At 31.5% G+C, this 13,216-nt stretch overlaps 1 long non-coding RNA gene across 1 annotated transcript; it reads right to left on the bottom strand.

Moving 5' to 3' along the window:
• Positions 1 to 4,327: 4,327 nt before the first annotated feature.
• On the bottom strand, positions 4,328 to 5,945 carry LOC142236915 (uncharacterized). The gene is made up of 4 exons (XR_012722257.1): positions 5,576 to 5,945; positions 4,863 to 4,936; positions 4,702 to 4,795; positions 4,328 to 4,631 (listed from the first exon to the last, which is right to left on the bottom strand). It is a non-coding gene; the product is annotated as an uncharacterized LOC142236915 (long non-coding RNA).
• Positions 5,946 to 13,216: the final 7,271 nt, after the last annotated feature.

Genomic DNA, 13,216 nt, shown 5'->3' on the forward strand with positions numbered 1-13,216 from the left:
GAATGTAATATTTGGTATTATATTGATGATGCTTTGCAAGTTCTGGAAATAGAAAAAATATAAATAGAAAGAAAGAACTTTTTACCATTACATAATTCAGCTCATTAGTTTATATATCAGATATACTGCTCTCTACTTGGGTTCAAACTGAAAAGGCAGGTAAAACAAAAATGCAATTTAATGCCAACGCTACTTCGCAACTTCAAGGTGAATCTTCCGAAAAAACTCATACCGCTCTTGTTTTTAAGGAAGAAATTTATAATTTTAAAAGATCAATACGGTACCCACCTTTTGATTACAAACATATTCTTATATTCTTATATATTTGATAAAATGATGGAGTTGATGGGATTGATTGGTCATTTTTACGAAATAAAATTGGTCACTAAAAGAAATGAATAAAAAATATATTATTTTAGTCCGGTTAATGTAAACAGACTTCAATGGAAAACGGTATTCACATTTCACAATTTCTTACCTTCAATAAAAGTAGATTGTTTTCCATTTTTACAATACCACAAAACACAAACACAGCTAATTTCAAATGCGTTCTTTCATATATTTTTTCAAACCTTTACCACGTGGACATTTGTTGTTGCACACTTTATTTATTTCAACCCTTTGCTATGATTTGTTGTTGCGTTCAAAGTATTTATGCACACATTTTTAATGCAGCAGACATAATGTCGCTAATAATGTTTTTCACTTTACGCGAAAAACAAAAACCCGACCGTTCGTTACGAGTTACTTCCACAGACTGATCTCTCCATTATACATTGTTGAATAAATACCCGTTCTCTTGTTCTCTTTTCGCTCTTTCCATCGCTCAAAATTATTCAATTTCAATCACAAAGGTGATTGGATCAATCGCATGTTTAATTGGAAACGGAAAATTTTTCAATCACGTTTGTAATTGAAAATTATTTCCGAATTGATTAACAACTTGATTGAATCAATTAATATTTTAATTGGAAACGTAACAAATATCAATAATTTTTTTAATTGGTTTTTATTCGGATTTGATTAAATAATTAATTGAATCAATTAACATATTAATTGAATCCGTTTCCAAATTCAATTACGTGTTTAATTGAAAAAATTTTGGTGATAATTTTTTGTGTGTAGAGTTGCTTTGTTATAGCCAAATAAAACGATCAATTTGGATCACTAAAATTATAAAATTTTCTAGTTTTAATTTTTGAAATAATAGCCTATAAAAAAGTTTATACGCACAACAGTATAATTTATTTTAATTTTTATCGTAAACATTTTTACATGCACGCACAGAAAAACCATGTTTGGACTTGGTTGCCGCATTCATTTAATGCTTATCTAGAGCATGTAATTGCCGCGACAACCATGTATTTTGTCTTTGTAAAAATAGTTTTCGAGCGGAGAAAAATGTATGGTGGCAATAAGCATTTGAATGGTTCTCAAATACCACAAACATGTTCTTCATTTAAATGATAGAATTTGAGACCATTAAATGGTCGGGAAAAAAGTATTTTTATAGGTTGAGTATAGACATGTCTAGAACCTTTACATGGCCATAAAGACCATGTACATTATTTTCGTGACCATTTAATTTTTTTTCAGCGAAAATAATTTTATAAAAACATTGAGCAGGTACAAACAATTTTCGTTTTGCGCTTCAGTCGTGTGTTGATTGTTTCTTGGAATGGACGGAGAATACGGATTTACTGTGTTAATTTATTTATTCAGAAGTGGCAAAAAAGTTTTTTTTTTCATAAAGATTGTAATAAACGCAGGCGGTTTGTTGTTTTATTAATTTTATTTTATTTGCTTGCAACTGGCAGCTACACTTAACAAACTATGAGTGATTCTGTTTTTTGCATCTTATGATGGTGAGGCCAAGCATACATACTTTATTAACGGTACTAACTGGTTTTAGTACATCGTTCTCTAATGAGTTGTTCAACATGAGAGAGTGATCAATTGTACATATGCTTGAGAGCACTGGTAAATAATACATACATTTATATACATAATTGTTATAATGCACATTTGAATAAATACACTCTCTTAAATAAATCTGTTATCCGTTAAGTATGACATACTCAATTTCTTAACTATACTACAATTTCTCCCTCATAATTTTTCAACTAAAAAAATTATTCCATTTTTATTTGAGGTAATGTTGAAAATACTAGTAATAAACAATTCATATTTAGTTTTTTCTATTTCTTAAATTATATCTCACAAATTTAGTTTCGGTTTTAGTATTCAATTCATTATTTAAATCAGTTTGTAAATTTTTGTTCGATATACCTTTTGTCACGTCTTCTTGGATCAAAGTTGGAATTTTTTGCAATGGATCTAGAATCGTAGTCGGTCTTGAATAGTTTCGGGTTTAATGCGCAGAATTATTTGATTTGCATGTATTTTCCATATTTTATTATTATCCGTTTTGACAAAGTAAGTTTGCTTACCCATTTTGCGTAAAATCAAACCCTTAGTCTAAGACACTTTACCATGCTTTTTCTTCCTTTATGGTACTTTTTTTGATGTTCTTGTTTCAATTTAGCATAATTTTCGATTTCTGGCAATCTTTTGTTTTCGACATTTCTTTTTGGATTCAAAAGGTCTAATCGGGTTCTGAGTTTTCTTCCAAACATAATATATGAGGGAGATACACCCGTACTCGTATGAATTGTATTTCGGTAATCGAAAAGGAAACGATTTAATACGTTGTTGAACTCAGACATTGGTATCTTTCTTAAACATCTCTTTAGAGCATTTTTAATGGTTTTTACAGAATTATCAGCCTGGCCATTCGTAGCTGGATTTCGTCACATGTTCAATGACATTCAATTTGAGAAACTTTTCAAATTCATTTGAAATGAATGCAGTTCCGTTATCCGAAACTAATATTCTCGGTAAACCGAAACGGGCAAAAATAGATCGCAACACAGAAATCACCGCACTACTGGTTGTGTTATTTCCCATATCTACGTATTCCAGCCATTTACTGGAACTATCCACTATAACTAAGCACCACCGTTTCAAAAATGGCCCAAAAAATCTATATGAATTCTTGACCATACCCCGTCTGTGCGCTTCCATGGCAATAATTCCTGTTGAATTGGATTTGAACAAGTAAGTAAAGAAGATTCGTATGACATTACACACCCCTCTAAATCTTTACTCTGGTTCGGCCACCAACAACACTCTCGTGCCATACACTTCATTTTAACTATGCCCATATGAGTCAAGTGTAAATGCTCAATTACTCTTTTCCTAAGAGAACTAGGTATGAGAACACGATACCCCCAAAACAAACATTCGGCTTCCTCCGATAGTTCATTTAGTTTATGAAAATAGGGTAAAATATCGGTATCCGAACATTTCCTACACCGAAAAAAAAGTTTACTATTGTTTACGAAAAATGAACTAACCCATAGTAGGAATGACCATGATTTGGCGCCAAAGATTTTTTTCATCTAGATAAGTTCATGATTTTCTTATAAATAAGTTTATGTATTGCATCGTATTTTAGTTCATTCTTACTACGCTGTGCGAAGAATGTACTTACTAGAGGTGTGCACGTGACACGAAATTGTCGTGACTCACGAACATTTTCGTGATTCGTGCGTGAGTCGTGAGTCACGCTCATGAAAACAGCGTGAGTGTGCGTGAGCGTGATTAACAAACCAAAATGTCGTGCGTGAGCGTGAGTCACGAAAATAATATCTTCGTGAGTGTGCGTGAGTAAAGAATTACACTCAAGAAAATATTCCTGCTCTCCAACATAAAACGCTTAAGAGTTAAATTCAATTACAATTTTAGTGACACCTGGGATGTTAAGAGTTTAATAACACTCTCGATTTTAATAATGCTCATGTTTACAGACACTTCGGTAAGGTAAATTAATCATAAAATTATTCGTGAGTCACGATATTTTTCGTGAGTCACGGTATTTTTCGTGAGTCACGACGTTTTCGTGCGTGAGTGTGCGTGAGTGTGCGTGAGTGTGCGTGAGCACAAATTTTCTTTTCGTGAGTGTGCGTGAGCGTGAGTCCTACCAAAAAATATCGTGCGTGAGTGTGCGTGAGTATGATTTTTCAGTCGTGAGTGTGCGTGAGCGTGAGTAAACTATTACTCACGTGCACACCTCTAGTACTTACACTCATTCAAAATATTCCTGCTATCCGGAAAAATGAACAAGTTTTTGGGAATCCTATATTTAGAAATTGGTTTCAAATAAACTGTTTATCAGTATAATTTTCAAAGAAGTAAATAAATTGAGGAATTAAAGGTACAATAAGCCTGTATACAACTAAGAAATTTTTCGTACAATATAAGACAATTTTACATAACTACCGGTATTTTATTTCAAAAAATTATTATTATATTACATAAAACTATGGCTTATGATATACAATAAAAGAAATGTTTTTATTCGTACGCTGTATGCTGTTACTTTTCGGTAGTTAGTAATTGCTTCTTCAAAAGAGTAATATTCTATGTTAATAGAATGAAACTAATTAATATCAATTTCCATTTTCTATCCATATGAAAGATATATGCCATAAGTTGCTATTTTCATTTCATTTTTGTCCAATTTCACCGATTTCGCTAGTTTTTGTTGTGTGGATTTGCGTCATAAGCCTCTGAAGTTAAAAAGGTATATAAAATATAAAAATATTATCAAATTCTATGGTATTTTGATCTTTAACTTACAAGAGAATTTTCTTAGAGCAAATAGGGATATCAGCTTAGTTAGCATTAAACAGTAAGAAGATTCCAAAAAAATACCATTAGATTTGCTGTCGTCCTGCAAATGAAAATTATTTTTAATAAATAGAAATTTTGGCTTTATTACAAATGGACGAAAAACTTACCACATTGAAAAAAATCATCCAATTACTACATTAGTGGAATCATATCCATGCACAAATGGGACATTTTTGAAATCCTTCTCAGAATATAAATGAAATAAAAATATTATAAAATTAGATATAATTTCCACTTGTCAATATAGCATTTAGTATTTATGGTGGATATTAAGTTCGAGTTTAGTGGCTAAAATCCCAATTTTTCATGATTAGTTTTCTTTAGAAATACATGGGAACAAAATTGAACCGTTTTTGTGTTCATTTAAAATTTATATCAAATTTTTAGTAATTTGAGGTCGCTGAATCCAAATTTACACTTATTTTTTTAAGACATCGACTTTTTGAGATATACGGTTATGTTCAAAATTAAGGCACTTCCGATATATATATTTGAATAACTTGAAAACGATTCATCATATTAAATTAAAAAAACAGCGTTCTACATAAGCTTAAAAACGATTTTCTGTTCTTAATCGTGTAATCCATTTAAAGAATATAAACTTAATAAAAAACTTGTTTCGAGCTATTCTCCATCAAGTTATATTTAAATTTGCATCGAAGAGGTATAATTTTATACTTTTCTTACTGATTTATTTCTGATTTTAGCACCTAAACTCGAACTTAGTACACACCTTAAGGACTCGCTATAACATAAAAATATAGACTCAAAAAATTGTATTGTGATCCAGATGTAGAGTCAATATAGATCATTTTATTACCACTCATTATGAATATTTTTATGTAAACCAATTTAAAACCGCACTTATTTTAAATTATTAATAGAAATATACAGTTTCTTAATATGTGATTTATTTTAGAATTATTTATTTTTTTATCAATATAAAGTGTTTTTGTTTTCTCTTACATCACACCATTACTTATCAGTTTCTAAAATGTTACGAAATAAATGTATTTTTATTAATAAACACAAATACCGCACGCAAGCCCACCACGTGTGCGCTTCATAAATGCATCAACAGAACTGAATGCACCAATAAAACTCAAAGACACAAATAGTCATAAAGGACACATATGTAAAGAAAAACAACTCCACACACACACACACATGATCCCTTTCTGATCTCGCTATTGCAACAAAACAACTATCACCGCAAAAGATACCAACAACACACATTCCATAACATCATCGCAATAACAAACACAAACAAAAAAAAAGATGATGCAATAATTTCATAATTTCTACTCACTTCAATTTCCAGTATCACGTTTATTGATTAGTTGGTATTCTATCTATAGGATAAGGTAAAATATATTCAAAATTTACGAGGAATCCATAAAAAATTATATACACCCGTCAAGGATTAAATTAACTACTTTTTATTCTACTTTATCTAAAATTTTCAATGTGAGGAAATATACTCCAACTTATAGTAAAAACCGAAATATGCTGTAGGAAGCCGCCATACGAATCGGTACTGTGGTTAAGTTAATTTTTACTACAAAAATTTTTTTCCAGACAAAAATTTTTCTTAGTAAATTGTCCACATTTCGTAGTAAGATTTTTATATTGCCTATGTCTTTTTATAATACAATCAACGATGCATTAACTATTGTATTGGAAATTTATTTAAGGAAAAATCCGTCCCATTTCGTAGTTAGTGAACTAAAAAACATTTACTGAAGTTTTATAAGTTTTCCTTTAGCTAAGTTAATTTTCGCAGTGGTTACGAAAAATGAACTATATTACAGTAAATTTTTTGAACTATGTGGAAGTTAAACTGGTCCTAAAATTAACAAGACACCTTTTTTTTCTGTGTAGGCCAACCAGAAGAAAATAATTTACTCTACTTAAGGTATTGTCTTTTAATGTCTCATTCCTGATCACTTCAAAATTCAAGATGTCATTTTCTCTCAAAAAATGTATATGTAATTGATTCGGAAAATTGTCTTCCTTACACAGAAAAAAAGTGTCTCGTAAATTTAAGAAAATTTTTACAATAATTTATTACAAGAATTTTCCAGAATTTTAGTTCATTTTTCGTATCTTCAACGAAAATTAACTACTCGAAAGGAAATTTTACAAATTCTAAGTAGCAATCGTTTAGTTCATGACCTACAAAATACGATGGAAATTTCCTTAAAAAATTTCTTAACTGGTAGTTAAAAATTCGTTTGTCATGCTATAAAACTACTTGTGAAATGTAAAGTATTTTCTAAATAATAAGTGCAATTTACTATAAGATTTTTTTGTATGAGAAAATATTTTTTTACGAAAAATTAACTTGAAAGTGGATAGCAATTTCTTACTGACAATTCCTATAGTTAATAATTGTTGGTAAAAAATTACCCAATGAAATATTTTTAGTTCACATGTAATTAAATTTATAGACATTTTCGTTAAAAATGGTAGATAACATTTCCTGAAAATTTTGCAAATTTTAAGATAAACGTTTCATCGTTCATAAACTGGTGTGCCTTTACGAATATTATTCTTAGAGTAAATTGTCAGCATATGCGATGAACTAATGCATAGTACAGAGATCTTTATCGGAATACTGGAATGTGATTAATGTAAAGATGATGTTACTTGAGTTTTGTTGTGTATACATGAGCGTGGGGTTGTTTTTATTTTTGTTCATTTAGTGGTTTGTGTGTGTGTTTTGTTATTCGTGGATGGTTTATTTGGCTGGATGAGGTGTTGTTGTCAATAAAGGCACATGTGTTTTTGTTGTTGTAGGAATGTTTTGGCTTTGCTTGGTTTTGTTTGGCATGCTTCAGTTGTATAGTTGGCGTTGGCGTGGGTTGTTGCAGCAGGTATGCAACAATGAAATATAAAGGCATGGAATATTTTGTATTTTTGAGACATATATTGGTATTTATTTATTAAACCTTTTAAATGAAAGTTATTAATATTTTAACGGTAGTTTAGAAAAAAGTTATTAAGAATATTTAGGGAAATATGTTGAAATTGAAAGTGTATTGAAATTTTTATTATTCAATGTAAAAAATTAATATTCAATTCCAGATGAACTTGGAAAATTTTTGTAATATCTCAGCGTATAGTTTAGTCATAAATTGGTAAGTATTTTTTTAATATGGCTTTCTTTTAAAAATAATATTTTATGTATATTATTATTTGTTAATTTATTTTTTTGGATACCAGTTTAATGTTTTGTTGTTAAAGCAATATTTAATTTCAGAGCTGATGGATTCGAACAAATTTAAAAACTAGAGAATTGGTAAGTTTTCTTTTACAAATTGGCTTTGTTTCAACTAGCATTACATTTTTATCATCAAAATTACAGGTTTTTGATACCTTATTTTAGTATTTTTTTAATCAATTTTTTTAAACCAATGTAATATTTTTAATGTAAAAAACAAATATTTAATTTCAGAATAACCCCTTAAAAATTTGGAAAAATTTTTAGTACTCCTTTGCTTGTAATTTAATAGTGAATTGATAAGGATTCTTTGACTTTCTTTTAACCCTGGACAGTCATCCTTATTTTTTGTACATTAACGTCATCCTTCGTCATTTTGACTACGGCTCATTTCAAGACGCTATAATTTTCATCGTGAGCGAAAAAGTGAACCAAACTTGAATTTATTTTCTTATTCAATTTGTTTTTAAGTAGTATAAAACAAAAAGTCATAAAACGGTCGAATTAGTATAACTTAAATTTACCATTTCCCAATAGACTAAAATGCATTTTAAATCGAAAATTAAATTACGTGTCGTTATTTTGACGAATGATGACTGTCTAGGGTTATCAAGAATATTTGGTTTTTTATGCATATTATTATTTTTTTCATTAGATTTTTTGAAAACCTATTATATATTTTTTTATTATATAGAATACTTCATTATTTCTCTAATTGTTTCAGGTACAAATTTTATGAGATACGTTTTCCAAAGAAAAGTTGAATTCCATACACCATTTGATAAAATTCCCCCAAATATGGTAAGTTACAAGCTAAAATGATGAATTAAAAAATTATATTTCATTACATGGTGTTAATTTTTAACAATTTTCATTATTGCTTCCATTTCTTTCCAGCAAGATATGTGAAAAAATTACCTACGATGAATAAAAAAGGATAAGTCAAAATGTCCAAACAGCGAGTTCAAATGAACTACTTTCTGTTCCACGAGGTCATCATTTTTATTCACAAAAAACATTGTATTAAGAACTTTCATCATAAGTTTTTATAATAAAGTACTTTTGCTTAAAGAAAGTTTAATTTTAATGTATGAAAATGTTCATAATAGGAAAACGGTTTGTTGTTCCTTTAATTATTCAATTTCTCTGTACTTTGGAATGATTGATTTAAAAATAGTTTAGTCGTCGACATTTTAAAGAGACTGTTAACCAATTTTTATTATCGGGTTTCCCAAAAAATAAGCAAGTAAACCAAAATAATACTGACTTTTTAACTTGGTAGGGGTATATAAATCTTATTGCGTTGTAAAAATGAACTAAAATACAATGTTATAGATGAACTAAAATTTAAGAGAATTATAAACTAGACAAGTTGAAAAAAATCTTAAGGGCTAAATCATGGTCAATATTACTACAGTTTAGTCCATTTTGCAATGGAAAAAGGTTCACTGTTTTTTCAGTGTACCGTCATACTTTCTCGGACTTCTCTAGAGAAAATCTGCGACATTTGACTTAGACTTGATATGGATAACATCAAACTGATAACCCGATAGTGTAAGGGCAATACGTTGTAGTCGGCTTGATGCCATAGCCGGAATTCCTTTTTTCGGACCAAAAATTTGGTGTAGAGGTTTATTATCAGTAACTAAAGTGAAACGGCAGCCATACAAATATTGGTGAAATTTCGTCAACCCAAACAAAATTGCGACTGCCTCGCGGTCTAATTGAGGATATCTCTTCTCGGCATCTGTCAAAGTCCCAGATGCGAATTCAATGAGTCTTTCAACGCCATTGGCATCTACCAGCGACAATACGGCGCCAACACCGACTGGACTGGCTTCCACTGTAACTTTTGTCGCAAACATTGCATTGAAATGGGCCAAACAATTGTTCCCAAGCAAATGTTCCTTAATACTGTTATGTGGAGTTTTGGTTACGACAAATTGCGTGAATTTATCGGACAATAAATCCATGCTTATCGTAGTGTGAACCCCATATTGGGTTGAGTCTGCTTCCGTATATTAGGATTGCATTTTTGGCGATCTGGCCACCCGGTAATGGAAGCGGGAAGTTTCTTACTTGTTAGTTTGCGAATTCCAATTTACTTTTTGCGTTTTTGCTGGTAAGTGAGGACCATCAATGGAGCCGAAATAATTTAACACGCGAGTAAAAATCGAATGTTCAGTTTTTGAGGACTGCACATATAATTACAATTGCTGTCTATACCATCACGCATAAGCCCAGCTTGGAGGCACGGTTTTCACTACCCGTTAAGACTCGCCGACTTGAATTTTGTGAGCATACAAGAAAAGAAACCTCGTTGGACATCTATCGTCCTCCAATTTGCAAAGGCGACGGAATTGTTTTGGTCTGGAGTGCAGATTATTGGCAATCACACCATCTTTTTTTGCCAGCCGCGGCACCAAGAATTTTGGCGGAAAATTAACTTTGGCATTCCCCACCCATTGCAAGGAAACCCTTTTGAGCACGTTGTCGTCAACACAACGGTATTCACCCCAACCCCTATTGCAGTGACATAACCGCGTTTGCGGGGGCGATTGCATTACGCGTCAGCCATCAGTACGTTGAATTGTCTACTGGTACAGCAACGTTAGCATGAGAACATTTTCACAGTTTAAATACATTTTGAAGTGAGTCGTCTGTTGGTTATTGTGAACGTTTGATCAACCCCAGTTACAAACAAAACATCGACGACTGCGATAACAATTTGCTCAGAAACTACGCTGTCTTCCAGTTCTGCTGTGGGAAGGATATAATCTAAGGTAAACATAATAGTGTGCGCCGAAAAAGAACAGAAAAATAATACTTGGTTTAATTCGATATATATAGCAAGTTTGTTTTATACAAAACTACAGCCCATTTCAATTCTGCATGCGGTATCTGGCCATCGATGTTAAATGAACTCACCATCTAAGAAAGCTGGCCACAACTAGTACAGGCAAAAACCACGTGTCCAACACCCCCAGAAGTTTGCAACAAGTTTGCCCATCAATCACCTTTATTTCGTCGCATGTTTATTCACCACCATCAATCGGGAAGAGGTTAACCTTAACTACACAACTGAATGCTGCTTACTCTCATTAAGGCAATTCCACACAAGCCTGGATACTACTCGCCATCGTCCAGTATTGTTTCAGCAGAGCAATTTTCCAATCTTGTATTTCGGATTTTCTAACCACCATCATCCTCGCAATTTATCATCCAGGTTAAGTACAGGGCGGGACAGACTGGTTGCCAAAACCTGCATGTATCAGCACGACCGTCGACCGTCAAAAGTGCCGGCCGTGCGAAGTACGTGTATGTGGAGATGACTAGGATGTTTAATCATATTCTATAATATCGTATTTAAATAGTCCCATTATACATATATATTTTCACTATTAGTAATTGTGGTTATATTTACGTATACATATTTTTTCTTAATTCCGACTTTTAAGTGATTGTGGTTACATTTTCTTTGATGAGGCAGACACGTATGATTTTAGAAAAATTCCAAAACAAAACCATAACAGCCCAATAAGATCGATCGATTTTAGGTAGGGTAAATTTTTTTCTCTTTCTTCTACTTTTATAAGTGACTCAACAAGCTTTCGTTCATTTACTAAATTGTGGTTTTCAATATCATTACGTACTTGTCTTGTCAGCTCGTATACCGAATAGGATAGCTTTGACTCTTTTTATATGATTTTGATATAGTATAGTTAATATATAGCTTTAATAACTTAAGTCAATGTTCTAAAAGCTGGTAGTCTTTAAGACAATTCATCTATTTTTCTAAGGATATTATAAGGTCTTAAATACTGAACAGATTTGATGAAAAAAAAAATTTAAGTTGTATTTATTTGAAACACCCTCTGCGGTTAGTTTGAATATAATCACAGCAAACAATAGAATACGCTTTTAGGCTCTTCTACAGATCATGTTAATAATCTTAAGTCATATTTTCACCTACAGCACACTAGTGTCATCTTTTTTTATTTACGTATAAACCGACGGAAAGCCGGTATAAGTCCAATATAACTTGCTTGAATCATATGTCATTTGATTTCATAAATATTACTCTCTAAGATAATAATCTGATTATTCTAAATACAACTTTTCATAAACTCAACACAGATTTATTAAAGAACCTTAAGTTTTGTTTTGTTGAAACGTTATCTGAATCTACCCTAAACGTAATCAGAACAAATTATAAAAAAAAAAAGAACTACAACACACTTTTAGGCTCTTTCATAAATTTGCGTATTATACAAAGTCATACCTAAGTCTATATTACACTAGTGTTTATATTTTACACGTTAACCGACGGAAAGCCGGTATAAGCTAATATTACTTACTCGAAGAGTGAGCCACCATTCATAAAGATATTAAACCCTAAGGAATTGATTTCTTTAGTGACATCTCGTTTGCTTTGATACTTGCAGCCGATTAAAAGGAAAAGAACAATCCTTAAGCTTATTTCTGCCGTATGCCAAATCTAATTTGGATCTAATATCAACCATTGAGATGTGTAGCAGACTTTGAGGCTCATGTCGAAATTGTCTCTAGGGAAATCCATTTCGCCTTACGATGCTTAGATAAATTTAAATTCTATTCCAATATTGGATTACCGCAATACGGTCCACTTGTTGAAAATAGCTTTTTTTATTAATCTGGATCGTGTCTCACTCTACGGTAGTGCTAAAGAAAACTACGCTATTGTGAATTTCAAATATAAGAAACCCTAATTGTTCGTATGACATATATTTTATTGGATCATATTTATGCATCTATTATAACTCAATAATACTTTGTCCAATCAATCATCGTATACATTTCTATTTGGATACAATTTCTGTGAATTATCAAGAACTATGCTAAGGTGAATTTATTAATTTCTAATGTTATAAAATAAATGTGTTCTGAATGAATTATATTGGTATAAATATGGCTATGGTCATGATTTCTGAGTGAGCTGAGCGTGAGGTAATGTAGGGCGAGATTTGAACAAAGTCATGGTATTTTTGGGGGCCCTCATTAAGGCATGGAGGTGTCCAAGGGAGTTTGCTTGGAGAGCAACTCATAGGGTGGGATAAATAGGGGATTCACTGCCAACCGAATCCTCGCAAGACATGTCAACAGTCATGAATTGGGATCAATCAAATGAAGCATAGTGAACATAACTAGTGGTACGATTTCAGTTTTTTTTTGTTACTGTATGGCACCAAACTCGTGATC

Source organism: Haematobia irritans, chromosome 4, assembly GCF_050003625.1.
Source record: "Haematobia irritans isolate KBUSLIRL chromosome 4, ASM5000362v1, whole genome shotgun sequence".
In the NCBI taxonomy this organism is placed as follows: Eukaryota; Metazoa; Arthropoda; class Insecta; order Diptera; family Muscidae; genus Haematobia; species Haematobia irritans.